Source organism: Hakea prostrata, chromosome 5, assembly GCF_041222555.1.
Source record: "Hakea prostrata isolate BN-2017 chromosome 5, UWA_Hpros_2, whole genome shotgun sequence".
In the NCBI taxonomy this organism is placed as follows: domain Eukaryota; kingdom Viridiplantae; phylum Streptophyta; class Magnoliopsida; order Proteales; family Proteaceae; genus Hakea; species Hakea prostrata.
The window spans coordinates 8,284,302-8,298,448 of record NC_142604.1 but is presented as its reverse complement, the minus strand read 5'-3'; the positions used below and the strand labels follow the sequence as shown (position 1 = coordinate 8,298,448).

Genomic DNA, 14,147 nt, shown 5'->3' with positions numbered 1-14,147 from the left:
TCACCCAGTACCTATTGTCTTTTTGTTTTGGTAAACGTACCTATAGTCTTTTTTATATGATATATCTTGTTGAAAAATATCTGCTTTCATTTTTTAGTGACACTGGTAGCACTTGGTGCAGTGTATTTTTATTATTTGGTAGGAAGGTGATTCACATGTATGGTGTCACCAAAGGTAGGTGGCCCCCACAGCATTGACTAATACACTCGCATTCCTAAAACTTTATATTGATGATCTAAGTGTTAAAAAAAAAAATGAGTAAAAACATACACGTAAGACCAGATTTGCGTAGTTCACTCAAAAATTTAATGTACATATGGTAAAGAAGAAGACTGACATTCAATTCTAGTAGTTTCCTATCCCTCTAATATCAGGAGATTACCTACTTCAGACAAAAACAAAACACACCAAGAGAAACAAGACAGGACCTCAAAATAGTTTGATCATTTCAAGAGTTTGAAATTTTGTACAAGACCCATCACCTAACCAAAGTCAATAATGATCATCTAGATGCATTTAGGCTCCGAAACATACCGTGGAATATTTTACATGGTGAAATTGATCTTCAACACAACACCCAAGAAAAGCGACCAAAGAAGGATTGAAGGAGTGGGATCTTTCGGCAAGATGTTCAGTCAATATATTTGAAAGGTTTTATATATGATCGTGATATATGACTTGATGCATGGATTGCATATGGGATTGCTGGATTTGGTTTGGATGTTCTATCATAGAACCTTTTGAAGATTTATCATAAAACCATATCTATATATATATACTAGTTTAAGCATGGATAGGTGTTAGATATTAAATTTTCTATGATCTCTTTTCCCGTTGTTTATATTTGTTTTCAATACAAATCATGTAGGTTGGTGGAAGTAGGAGAAAATTTTGACATACAAACTTGACTTGAAAGACCATACAAGCCAACAACAGAAAGATCTAAGCTGTGGGACACCTTAACCTAAAACTCCTTAATTTCCAAATCTTTGAATGATCCAATGAATCTATAAACAAAGGAAAATTCATGGTTCGTTTCTCTTATGATAATGTTTTGAATTAACTAGTAATTGTCAATCCCATTGAAAATGATTTTTTTCAAATCTTGGAATGCTTAGTTAACAACTAATACTAAGATTATCAAAGATTTCCTATGATGTCATGATAAGAAATCGAATCGATGAGGTAGGATGATTGGCAAATTTGTCCCCTCGTCACCCATATTTGTCTGAGGGGAGAGTATATCTTTATTGATCTTAACAGATTAGCTCTGCCAAGTGTCAAACTCATCCCATAAATGATCTAAAAAAAGGGTATTTGTTAGATTTGGAATTATGTAATCGAATGTTAGTTTGGTACAAAAGATTGTAGGTATGACATAGAATTGAACTTTAAAAAAAATTTGTTTGGTACAATGCTTGCAGGTGTGCTGATTTGGTCGGTAGAGTAGTGTTAAAATTACTTTATTAAGGTCTTGTTTAGTTATATGAGTATGGAGAATTCAAATATCTAGAGATTTTAAATCTATAGATTTCAAATTTATGAAGTCATAATTTATAAAATTAATAAAATCCACCGCCTAACAAGAGAGATCAAAGGATGAAACCCTAGAGAACCAAAGACATTATCCGAGGCTTCGGAACTTTCAAAGCAAATCGAATGCTAAATCCAAAAGGCATGGGGCACACCTTGATTAATTCGGGATATGGCTACTTATAAAGTACCATCTTTGAATACCGAAAACCAAAATCGGTATGGAACGAAGTTACACGGTATGGTATAGTTTCAATATTTGCAAAAATTGTTCGGTATTAAATCGATGCGTGAAAACGGTTTAGATACGGTATCTAATGCGGTACTATTTTGGTAATAACAAACCCATGCCACTTTTGTTATTAGTTCATTAAGATCCTAATGAAATAGCAATCAAACAATCGATAGATTTGATATTAACAAAGACAAAACAAGTAAATCTAAGAAGAGGAGTGAATGACGAAACAAAAAATTGAAAAAGGGAATTAGGTATAGGTAAAGGTAAAGTGTTTTAATTGTAGAATTACATTTATATCCCTTAATTTGGTAGGGTATCAATTTGGTATGGTTTCGGTACATATCGACGGTATGAGTACCTGAAACCGAAACTATACCGAATTTCAAACAGTGCGGTTTTAGACGGCGTGGTTTAATACGATTAAACGATTTTAGTATGCAAAATTGACACCCTAAGCAATAGGAGGCATAGTTGATGTTAGCAAATGGGCTGCTCTTTCAATAGGTACCTCAGATTTTAAAAGCTTTACCCTCTCAAGTCTGCTCTATCCAGATGACTGCATCGAACGATGACAATTGTAGATGATAAATGGGCTCATAAGCCTTTCTAATGGGCCTCCATGATAACTTAAGGCCATTTCATTAGTACAGGGTGTCAAACTTGAAGAATCCGGATCTTCACCCCCGTCGGGGAGCACTCGACGGTTTTTCCACCACATAAACGGTGGGCCCCACATCTGAAAAATATTTAAAAAAAGAAAGAAAAAAACACTCTCATCACCACCCCTAGGCTCCCCTTGTATTTTGTGGTGGTAAGCTGTCGTTTGTGCTCCCAGTCGGGGTCGCTGATCCGGAATCGTCAAACTTGAACCAATTCATTAAAACCGGTTTGATTTAAATGTGGGACCAAACGAAATATAAGCCACATATACAAATATCTCACGTACACACGAGATCACTCATAGCGAAAGTGACTTGACGGTTGAGATGTAAAATCATTATTGCGTTTTCCAATAGAAAGTAGAAACCATGGGCCCTCTCAAGTCTCAAATTTGGAATTTTCTGGTAAAGAGAAAGTTTAAATAATAGTAAGAGCCAAGTGTGTTTCGCTATTCAGAGAAGAAAGAGTGAGAAAAAGACAAACCCTTCCCATAGTTTCTGATGAAGCCCACAGATTCAAAGTGGGCCAATAGGAAGTGCAAAAGTGGATTTCACCAAATAGAAAACGCGCCCCTTGTTTGTCATTCTTATGGGCCCCCATGGCCCATCAGAAATTGGAGTTACCAGTTTTACACTCTTTCATGGAAAAACCGCCACTTCACAGAAAAATCCCATGGGCACCGATCAACAAACCCTATAAAAATGTTCCATTAGGCAACTCTGCTTTCAAATCCATTAATTGCAGAAACTCTGCCTCGGATCCTATAAAGAGAGAAGTTCTCTTTGATTTCACAGTTTTGTTGACCCTTTCAAAGTGTTTGAAATGGCGTTCATGGCTTCCAAGAATAAGCAGAGCTTGGCAGAAGAAGTGAAGATGAATTCCAACACAGAAGAAAATAGAGAAGAAACTGAAACCCTAAAGACGGTGAGCAGTTGCCTTTACTTGAAACCTTCACAAACACTCGATAAAGATCAGATCCTCCGCCGTATCCGGCATCGTAAACGGATAAACAAGGTTAATAATGCTCTTCAGACGTTTCTGAGTGCTCCATCTTCTGTCAATTCCTCCGTTGAAGCTCAACCCACTGATAAATTCACCATTCACATTCACGACCCCAACTGGTTCGACGCTTTCTCTGCTCCCTAAACTCCATTTCCACCTGAAAAAAACTTCAAACTCTCAGCTGTGAGGGTTTCCTGAAGAGAAGAAAACGAACCCAGAAATGGGTTGTTGGTATCTCAAGTACCCACACATGCATCGTTCACATCGACAGCTTTTCTCCTTTTCCTCTGTTTTTTAGAGAGAAGGGAAGAGTTTCTCGCCGGAATGCCGGCAGGCTTGCCGGACTGGTTGTATCTTTCTCTAGATTGTAAAATAGCAAGTTTGTGTTTTCTGTCTGTAGCTTTTTATAGTGAAAGCTTCTTTACGTAAAGATTTTCTTGGATATTCAGCTTTTATGGGTTCGAGCTTCTATTTCATTTAAGAAAAAAAAAAAAAAAATCTAAGAAAATCCATGGTTTATACAAATTAAATTAATATACTTGAATTTATGAGTATCCATTTTTAGACCGAACCAAACCACTCCGTTTTGGCTCACTATGAATCAGTTTGAGGTTTACTCGACCGGGTACAGACAAACGGTTTGGGTTTGGTTTGGTTCAACCTGTAAGTGGCTCGAACTGAATCATTATCAAAGACCGAACCGTTATGAATGCCTAAACTATTACTAACACATTGCTTTTTAATCGTGTTGAAATATAATCTATATTGATCATGTGCTTTTTTTAATAAAATTCTGAATTTATTCTTTAATTATTCTTTAAAGAGATTTAAGAAGTTAAAAGATTGGCCTAACACTCGTATAATCTTTAATTTGTATTAGGATATAGCTAGGGGCGAACCCCGGATTTAATATTAATCAAACCTCTTTCTTTATTTAATTACTGTTTTCAATATTGGGGGGCCAAATAGTAAAATTTCACACGTGGGAAGAAAAAAAAACTGAAATAATTAAGAAATTAAGGAAATTACCTCTATAGGTCCGCCCTGGTAGGATTCTAATTGTATTGAATCTTAAATGAACATTGTTTATTCCCACTCTCAAAGGGTTTTTCAACCAACTGACCTCTAGCTCTTCATTCAGATATAATATGCGTGGAGTATTAACATTGTATTGGATAGTTGTAGATGTTTATACTTGTCAATCATATTATAATTCATTTCAATGAGGGTCCCTTCCTATTATTCCAGATGTTGTTTTTAGATATTAAGAAAAGATTCAGTTCTAGATGCAAAGATCATAGTTTTCGAATGAGCATATCTCAAAAATAATTTGTTCAAAGATCATGCACTTTTATTTCCTAATCCATATGGATGATTTCTTCTTCTACAGATAATATTGGCAACAAAATTTTTTCTTTGTTGTTATTATTTTTTTTTTATAAAAATATGCTTAGGCATTTCATTTATTGAGCCATCTCCAATCCCCTTCTTTGTTCTATTTTAAATCTATTCTTATTCATTTTCTTTATCTAATTGTTGAGATTATTGAAAATGAATGGTATTTCATTATTCGTTGAGTCATTGGGTTTAAACGTTACTTTCAATAAATGTTCCTTTTTGAAGTAAAATGGTTTAAAGCAGCTTGCTTTTACTTTCTATGAATCCTGCACAAGGAAAACTTACCCTTATACCGATGATGACTAGTTGATGAACTACTGATATCTCTGGTTCAAAAAACATTAAAACTGTTTGGGTGTTCCTAGAAATAAAAATACTTTTGATGGGGTTTGATAAAACCTACTTCTAGGATTAAACATGATATTAAATTTTGTAATTGAATTAACGTAAATTATTATTCCAAACTTTAAATCAATAGTTATCATGTTATATATGTGCATGATCCTGTGGGGGAACAAAGTTTTTTTTTTTGGGGTAAATGTGGGAGAACAAGTTCTCCCCCCATTAGGAGAGACTGAATCAAGGTGGTTCACCTTTAGCAAGTGGATATGACTTTCCCTAACTTAGGAAGTTCTCCCTCTTCTGCCTCTATCTCTGTGCGCACCTCTACTATCGGTCTTGGATCTCTATTGTAACGAAAACACAAGACTTGTTGCACACCTCAACATTTTCCACCCAGCCCGGCCGTCATATGCATCCTAAGGTTCAGTGCTACTTTTTACATTACCTGAAAGGGATGGACAGCTCGAAGAAAGCTCCACATGCGGAACTGTCTAGATAGAATTACTTGAAAGACTTTTTTTTTGGGTTAAATAATGTCTCACTTTGACAGGCCAGAATTAAAAAAACATTTGAATTATTATAAAAAGAAAGAAAGCAAGACTCTATAAATCCACATTTGGATCCCCTATCATCTTTGTTGGGTATAGAAAAGATGTAAAAGTACTTACCAAAAAAAAATATAATAAATAAATAAAAACAATTCCAATCCAACTAGAAACATGGAAGACATAGAAAAAAAAAGGCTCGGCCATTAATTTTAAAATTGCAGTTGTACATAATTTTACCAAGTGTAGCAGACCAGTATCACGAAGTGGTCAACTCAGTGAATATTGAACTAGGGCCTAGGCCAAGGGCCACAAAAAGTTACCACATATGCACTCTATAATGCCATAGAGCCCAAGCCCTTGTGGCTGAGTGAGGGTCCATGGGAAGGATTGGTTCAGGAGTCCAACTAGTTAAGCTTGAGTGTATTCAATCAACTCTTTGATGTGACTTATAAATGGATTTCAACCATTTGATTGGATGTGGGGACACGTGTCACACATCTACAAAGAAATGAATGGTTCATTTGTGACATACCTTGCTTTCATGGTTTCCAATTGGATTCCAACGAACAAAGCTTTGCTGAAGCCTTTAATTTTGTCCATTCCTATCAAAGGATTTGCTGAAAGGACAACAACCTCAGCATCCCCAGTGGCGGCACAATCTCTCTTTTGTTGGCCTAACAATGCCGAAGGTTGTCTAATTTTGTTTGGGTCATGTGTATTAAATGCGCATCATTGTCAAGCCGAGATTTCAGACCCTCGGTTGAAATTGAATCTTGACCGTAGAATTTCAATGATCGAGATCGAAATTTCAACTGAAATTCCGATCTAACGGCCAACTTGACGATCTTGGGCATTAAATGCACAAGACCCAAGAAAAGTCCGAGTTTGTGGCAACCCCTGATGGGATAGAATGGAGCTTCCATCGTTATGACGTGTCATCTTGAGAGGAAATCTATGCCATTTGGATGATCCAACGATCAGTCATGGTCAACTACAATTACTCCCCTACAAACCGTTCTATATTCAATTAAATTATTCGCTCAATTCTTTTTCTACATTTTCTATTAAATCAACACACACACCAACAAAACAAACGTATCAATAGTGAAATATTGCATAAGAAAATCAAGGACGATAAAAGAAAAGTAGAAGAAAAGAAAGTTGCCAATAGGCGAAAATTGGAAATCTATAACCAATTTGCAATATTATATCCATTTAAGAGAATTTTTATTAATAAGATAAGTATCCGAAACTAATATTCCAAATTTGTTCAAATATAATTTTGTTCAAATATAATTGAACAAGGATATGTCGATGCCACTAAACAATTTGAATCTAGTAATTCAAGTATGTACTTAAATTTCAAATCAACTCTAGCTCGAAGAGTTATTGCAGTCCATAGGATAAGCATGAATGGGCAGACGAGGCTTAGCATGTGCACGTAATGGTTTGGCCAGAAAAATATTGGTTTTTGACTCATTGAGTTCAATAGTTGACTCGCTAGGGGTTAATCCCCAACTAAACCCTTGGAGGAGTCTAGCCAATAGCATAACAGTCATAATCGAGCCAAGCTCAAACCCAATGCATCCGCGCCTCCCAGTGCTAAATGAGATGAACCGTAATTCTAGTTCACCCAGATCAACTACCATGGAGAGATCCTTCAAATGCCGTTCAGGCTTGAACTCAAGTGGGTCGTCCCAAACTTTAGGGTTTCGACCTAGCCCAATTCTACTTAAAAGGACATGACTCCCCTTGGGAATGAAGTAACCGGCAACCGTCGTATCAGCATTGGAGACATGTGGAAGATTAAAAGGGGCAACTGGGTGTAGTCGAAAGGCTTCCCTAGCACATGCCTTGATGTAATTGAGTTGCGGTATGTCGGTTTCTTGAACCAACCTTTCCTTTCCAACAATCTCGTCAATTTCTTCGTTAGCTTTTAGAAGCATCTCAGGCTTGTTAATCATCTCTGCCAAGGCCCATTCAACTGTATTTGATGGATTGTCCACCGTTGCATACATTAAATCCTGCAAAAATAATTTCACATTGAGTAAATTCGAATTCTTCACATTTACCATTAATCACAGTTTAGCTAATTTACTGAAGAAAAATGATCTTGTTTTGAAATTGGACACGTGATAAGAATCCAACGATGGGTTGAAAAATTTTCTCTCTATGGGTAGAGGATTCGTACATTATTTATTTATTTATTTATTCTGTTTAGGGGTGTGGGATGGGGGGGGGGGGGTAATGGATCTAGACTCTTCGTGATTTAATATATTGCATATGACCATTTTCCATATTAACGTAGTTAAAGAAATAAAGAATAAATGATGCAATAAAAATCATACCGCAATTTGAGCTTTAATTTCTTCTGAGGATAGCAACGGGTTCCCATTTGAATCTTTTATCAAAATGAAGACATCAAGAAGATCTTGAGTTTCCTTCTTCTTCCCATCTCTCCATCCTTGAATCCTTTCATCAATTATGGGATCATGGTATTTATTAACAATCCTTATACCTTCCTTTATGATCTTCTCATGTCCATTCAAATCGAATCTCCTCAAACTAGGTATGTAGTCTGATACACAAAATGCGTAAAAGTGAGAAAGTACAGTGAAAAGTGCATCAACGTGTTCTTCTTCTTCAACACCAGGCCCTCCATCCTCCCTTCCATTCCCAAAGTATCTCTTGTTGAACATCATCCTTCTAATGACATTTCCACAATATTGTCTGGTTGCAACTCTGATGTCCACAACTGAACCACTAACGCATTGGTTGTATACATAGCGGACAAGATTATCAGCTTCTTCAGTTCTTTTCTCTAGGAGCCATCTGATTCTCATGGGATTCATAACCTGAGAAGCCACCAGCTTTCTCATCTTCTTCCATTGATCACCCCATGGTGTAACAGCAATCGATAAAAATCCATGGCTTGCATACTCAGTTGCCATTGTAATGGGTCTTGAAGCAAACACATAATCTTGTTTTTTCAAGATCTCTCTGCCGATTTCTGGGCAAGTAACAGGAATTACATGCACATTTCCAAATCGAAAACATGCGATATCGATATTCTTCTCCTTCATGAACCAAAGAATCCACCGGAATACCGGCTTCTTACAGAACAATTCTGGAATGCTACCAACAATAGGCCATGGAACAGGACCAGGTGGGAGTCGAGCTGGCCTAGATTTCTTATGAACCTTAGACCAAAATTGGGCAAGGAAAAGAAAGGAAACAAGGATGAGAAGTGCAATAGTTAGGTGGGTGAAGCTTATTAGGGTTCCGCTTATGGTGGTGGTTACCCAAGGACCCCATGGAACGGTGAAGAATAGGGAGATGTCAGAGGTGTTGTTCTCCATGACTAGGGAGAAGATGCTAAGGCTTGAAGGTGGCGTTCAGGTGGTGAAGGATGAAAGGGAGTGTTGTAAGCTAACCCTCTATAATGTACTTTTATAGTTTGTCATTTATGTGATTTAGCTAGAAGCTTATTGTAAGTGGGGTATTTACATTTAGTAGAATGGGGTAGAGCCTAAGGAGTGGGCATGATTGATGAGAACAATATTCTTAAGAAACATCATATGCTTTTTCAATATCAAGGGTATGGTTTGTTGATTGCACTGCAAGTATTTGTCTCATATTTCTCAATACGCTTTTTATCTTTTCAAGATTTTATGATTAGCAAAGATATTTATTTCATTTTTTGGAGGTCTAACAGGTGACATTGTCCTGCAGATATACTGGGGACACGGTATTTATGGAATTGAATCAACAACTACTTTTTATTTCGGGAAGCACATATCCCTTCTACTTTGGGTGAGTCTGCAATGCTTTATGGAATTGTACTTACATCTGAGGTTCGATTGCAACTCAGGAGCCCAAGCAGGTATGCAACTAGTGACATTTCTTTCGTATTAGTATTGCCAAAATATGAAGCCTTTTGTTCTCTTCTGTTTCTTCTCCTCTTTCTCTTGGTGGGTGTTGAGAATTATGACTTCTCCTTCTCATTTCTTACTCCAAAGACCGCTTTCTTCTTGGTATGTAATTTGCTTGTATTCTTCTTCTTATCATGTTGTTTGTCATTATGCAAAAATTAGGCAATTGCTTTCAGTTAGGTTTTAGTGTATCCAATCCCTGAGACCAATGGTATATGCTTGAAATGTGTTCATGCCCAATGTTTTAGTTAGGCAATTGTATTCTCAAATTTGTAATCCATTACATGCCCAGGGCTTTATTTATTACCTTACATAAGAAGTCCTAGTAAAACTCCAAAGACAGCTTCCTTCCTGGTATGTAATTTGCATGTATTCTTCTTCTTATCATGTTGTTTGTCATTATGCAAAAATTAGGCAATTGCTTTCAGTTAGGTTTTAGTGTATCTAATCCCCGAGACCAATGGTATATGCTTGAAATGTGTTCATGCCCAATGTTTTAGTTAGGCAATTGTATTCTCAAATCTGTAATCCGTTACATGCCCAGGGCTTTCTTTATTACCTTACATAAGAAGTCCTAGTGAAACTCCAAAGACAGCTTCTTCTGGTAGTAATTGCTTGTATCTTCTTCTTATCGTTGTTTGTCTGCAAAATTAGGCATTGCTCGTGGTTTGTGTCCATCCCCGGCCATGGTTGTGTGTGTCTGCCTGTTTGTTGGTTGTTTAATCGGTTCGCCCTTTTCCCTGGTCCGTGACTCCCCTTCCTTCCGGTGTTTTGCTGTTTTTTTCTTTCTGTTGTTGTCTGTTGGTTGCTTCGGTTTGTGTTCTCCCGCCGGTTTGTTGTGTGTTCTGCCCTGTTTTAGTTGGCAATTGTTTCTCAATCTCCGTTCTGCGGGCTTTCTTTTTCCTTCTGGTCTGTGCTCCGCCTGTTGTTTTGCTGTTTTTCTTTTCTGTTGTTTGTCATTCGCTTGCTTGCTTCGGGTTTGTGTCCATCCCCGGCCATGGTTTGCTTGTGTGTTCTGCCCTGTTTTGTTAGGCTTGTTTCTCAATCGGTTCTGCCCGTGTTTTTGCCTTCTGGTCCGTGCTCGCCTTCCTTCCCGGTTGTTTTGCTGTTTCTTCTTCTTATCGTTGTTTGTCTTCGCTTGGCTTGCTTTCTAGGTGTATCCAATCTCCGAGCCAATGGTTTGCTTGTGTGTTCTGCCTTGTTTTGTTGGCATTGTTTCTCTGCCGTTATTGCCTGGGCTTTATTTATTGCCTTACATAAGAAGTCCTAGTGAAACTCCAAAGATAGCTTCCTTCCATGTATGTAATTTGCATGTATTCTTCTTCTTATCATGATGTTTCCTAGTATGTAATATTCATTCGGGAATTCTTTTTAAATAAAGTGACGATCATGAAAGTACGCACAACACATTCACACAATCGTGTACACACTTGACACTCCAAGTGCGTATACCAATCCTACAATCTAACCACTTCAAATTCAATTACCAAGTTTACCCACATCCATGGAGTACTATCATTCCTACCTCCAGCTTTGGTATCTACTCAATACATAAAGGACATTCAACTAAACCTACAATACAAATTCAGGTGATGCCACAACTGCTACCACCTAAACACCCGGTTGGGCCAGCTAGAGCACTTACCCCATTCAAGGAGGAATTTGAATTTTCAAGTGTTCTAGAGAGCATTAGAAATGAAGCTTCATCGTTTCTTCTTCTTCTTCAATGAAAAGCCTTAGCCCTTATGACATACATTTCATTTTTCTTTTATGAGCCAGCCTATAGCGGTTTGATACGGGTTCGAGCGAACTCAAACCATATCAGATCGAAATTTAACTTAAACCGCTATTTTACATATGGTTTGTGTTTGTGCTTGGTATTTTCAGCTGATGCAAAACCACCTCAACTTAGCCATTCATTTTTTAAATTGTACTTTACCCTACTTTTAGGAACGTGGAAGCAAGACCATTACTTAATCTATTAACCACTGGTTTTAATGGATTTCATCATAATCATTGAATTTCTTTTCTACATAATGGTTGAAACTAACGGTTGCTTTGCATGAATACATTGCCAATCAATTCTCATGGAGTTCCTTGTTCCAAATAGAAAGCTGAGATTAAAAGCTTAATTTTAAATTTTAAAAATTCTCAATAATCTTATATTTGCTTTGCTTTTTCAACCAACCATTTAGTATATATGTGACTGCAGTACACAACAGATGATGTTTTTTATTAAAATTTTTGATACTTTTCAGACAAATCTGATCCAGCCATGGACTTCTAAGTGGACAGTGTAACCCCCCCCCCCCCCCAAAAAAAAAAAAACAAAAAATCTAAATGGACCACATATAGATAGGCCCTTTATTCCATTTTTAACCACTTGAAAACTCTGGCCATCTATCTCAGCCCATATTTTATCTGGGCCGGGCCGGACTGGGCCAAGGCCTATCCATGTCTTGTCATGAAGAGTAAAGAGATTTTCAACGTCTTGGACATTTCTTTTAAATTTTGCTTCAGTCGCATAAATGTAGAGGGGCAGTTCAGCCTGAAAAGTGCAGTCATCGGATCGAGATCTCGGTCGAGATTCTCCACCATAGAAAAACAACAACTTACAATATTCTTCTTGAAAACAACAACTTACAATGTGTGTGTGTGTGTGTGTGTGTGTGCTTAGAAGCTCTAAGCCATAGCTATTCATGGGCTCAAGCCAAAACTGTACAGAAATTCCAAGACCCATAGAAATACGGACCCTCTATAGGCTATGGGAGCAGCACTTAGAAGCTCTAAGCCATAGCTATTCATGGGCTCAAGCCAAAACTGTAAAGAAACTCCAAGACCCATAGAAATACGGACCCTCTATAGGCTATGGGGGCGCTGCTCCCACACCCAATCCATGTATGTTGAAAATACAATATGAAGCATGAGCCATACTCAACATGTACACATCCATACAATATGAAGCATGAGCCATATTCAACTTCTAAATGTACTACCAAGTTAGCATGTGAGCTACCCAAAGAGAGTCACTTATCTAATCAATGATTCGAATGGGCAAATTTGATCCAGCCATGCCTGGATTTCTAGGTGGACCGAGTACCCAAAAGAAAAATGGTAAGTGGACCACGTACAGATAAGGCCCTTTATTCCATTTTTAACCATTTGAAAACTCTGGCCATCTATCTCAGCCCATATTTTATCTGGGCTGGGCTCGACTGGGCCAAGGCCTATCATTGTCTTGTCATGAAGAGCAAAGAGATTCACGAGTTGACTCGTCAACGTCTTGGACTTTTCTTTTAAATTTTGCTTCAGTCGCAATACATCGGATCAACATTTCGGTCGAGATCGAAAATCTCAACTGTCGAAAATTATACGAGAATAAATTTCGACTAAAATCTCGATCCGACGACTGCAATTTCCACGTAACTTTGTCCATGATATAGACAGTTGTGGAAAAAATTTGGATGCGAGCACATCAGCAAAGTACATGGGCTTGAATGATTGTTTATTTCATTTGGATTCTTGAAGAAGGAACTGAGAAAGGGATGTTGGTACGACCGCATAATCTCAAATTGACATCAATGACCATAACGTGTTTGTGTAAATGTCTAACTGACGTGTTATTAATATCTCCAGAATGGCATTATCATCTTGTGAGGGGTAGTTGTTTTGTTCATGTTAATCAAGAGATTAATTTTTTTATCTATGTTTTTAGTTATGAATTAGCACTTGAGATAGATTAAGAGTTTTGGGGTAATTGAGACTTGATAACCTCTGATTTTCAGTGATTGAAGGGTCAATGGTCAACCTAACTTGTTCATTTGCAGAAAATTGAGATTTGATCCAATGGGCACCTTTTGAAATATTCGTTTGGTTAGACTCCTCCATCACCAATCAATTGTTTAGTGTTTTGTCCTTCATTGGGGCCATCTGAACTAGACTTGCCCCATGAAATGGAGCTTGGTGAGGAGACTACTATAGTTGTGTTGTCCGAGTCTGAATCCGCTACTATTATAGAGAGGAAAATTTTCAATTCACATTTGTTGAAAAAGATAGAAGATCTTGTTTTGAGATTTGACATATGTTATGAATTCAATAAAAAAAAATTGAAAATTTATCTCCATGCGAATAGATGTTCTAAACTCGTGTTGTCTATATAAGTACATATATAGTTGAAAAGGTATCGAGGTGAGACAGGAAATGATGGTGAATGTACTTTGAGTATAGTGATGGTAGCCTCTTACGTACATACAATAAGACCAAGAAAGTCCTAGGCTCAAACCTCAATTCCTTCATATCTTACTCCCCTCCCCCCACCCTTCTCATCCCCTGGGCTTATGATCCCTAATTCTCATCCCTTGGTGATAACGAGGAAATTTTTTAAAACAAGAGTAACAATAGTGTATGCATTTGATTCTTTCATGACCCTGATAAATATGAGAGCCTCATGCAGTACTGCAATATGATCTTTTCAAATTGTAGTAACACATACAA

The 14,147-nt window shown here is 37.3% G+C and overlaps 1 pseudogene; it reads right to left on the bottom strand.

Moving 5' to 3' along the window:
• Positions 1-7,094: 7,094 nt before the first annotated feature.
• LOC149014857 (tryptophan N-monooxygenase CYP79A68 pseudogene) lies at positions 7,095-9,080 on the bottom strand (annotated as a pseudogene).
• Positions 9,081-14,147: the final 5,067 nt, after the last annotated feature.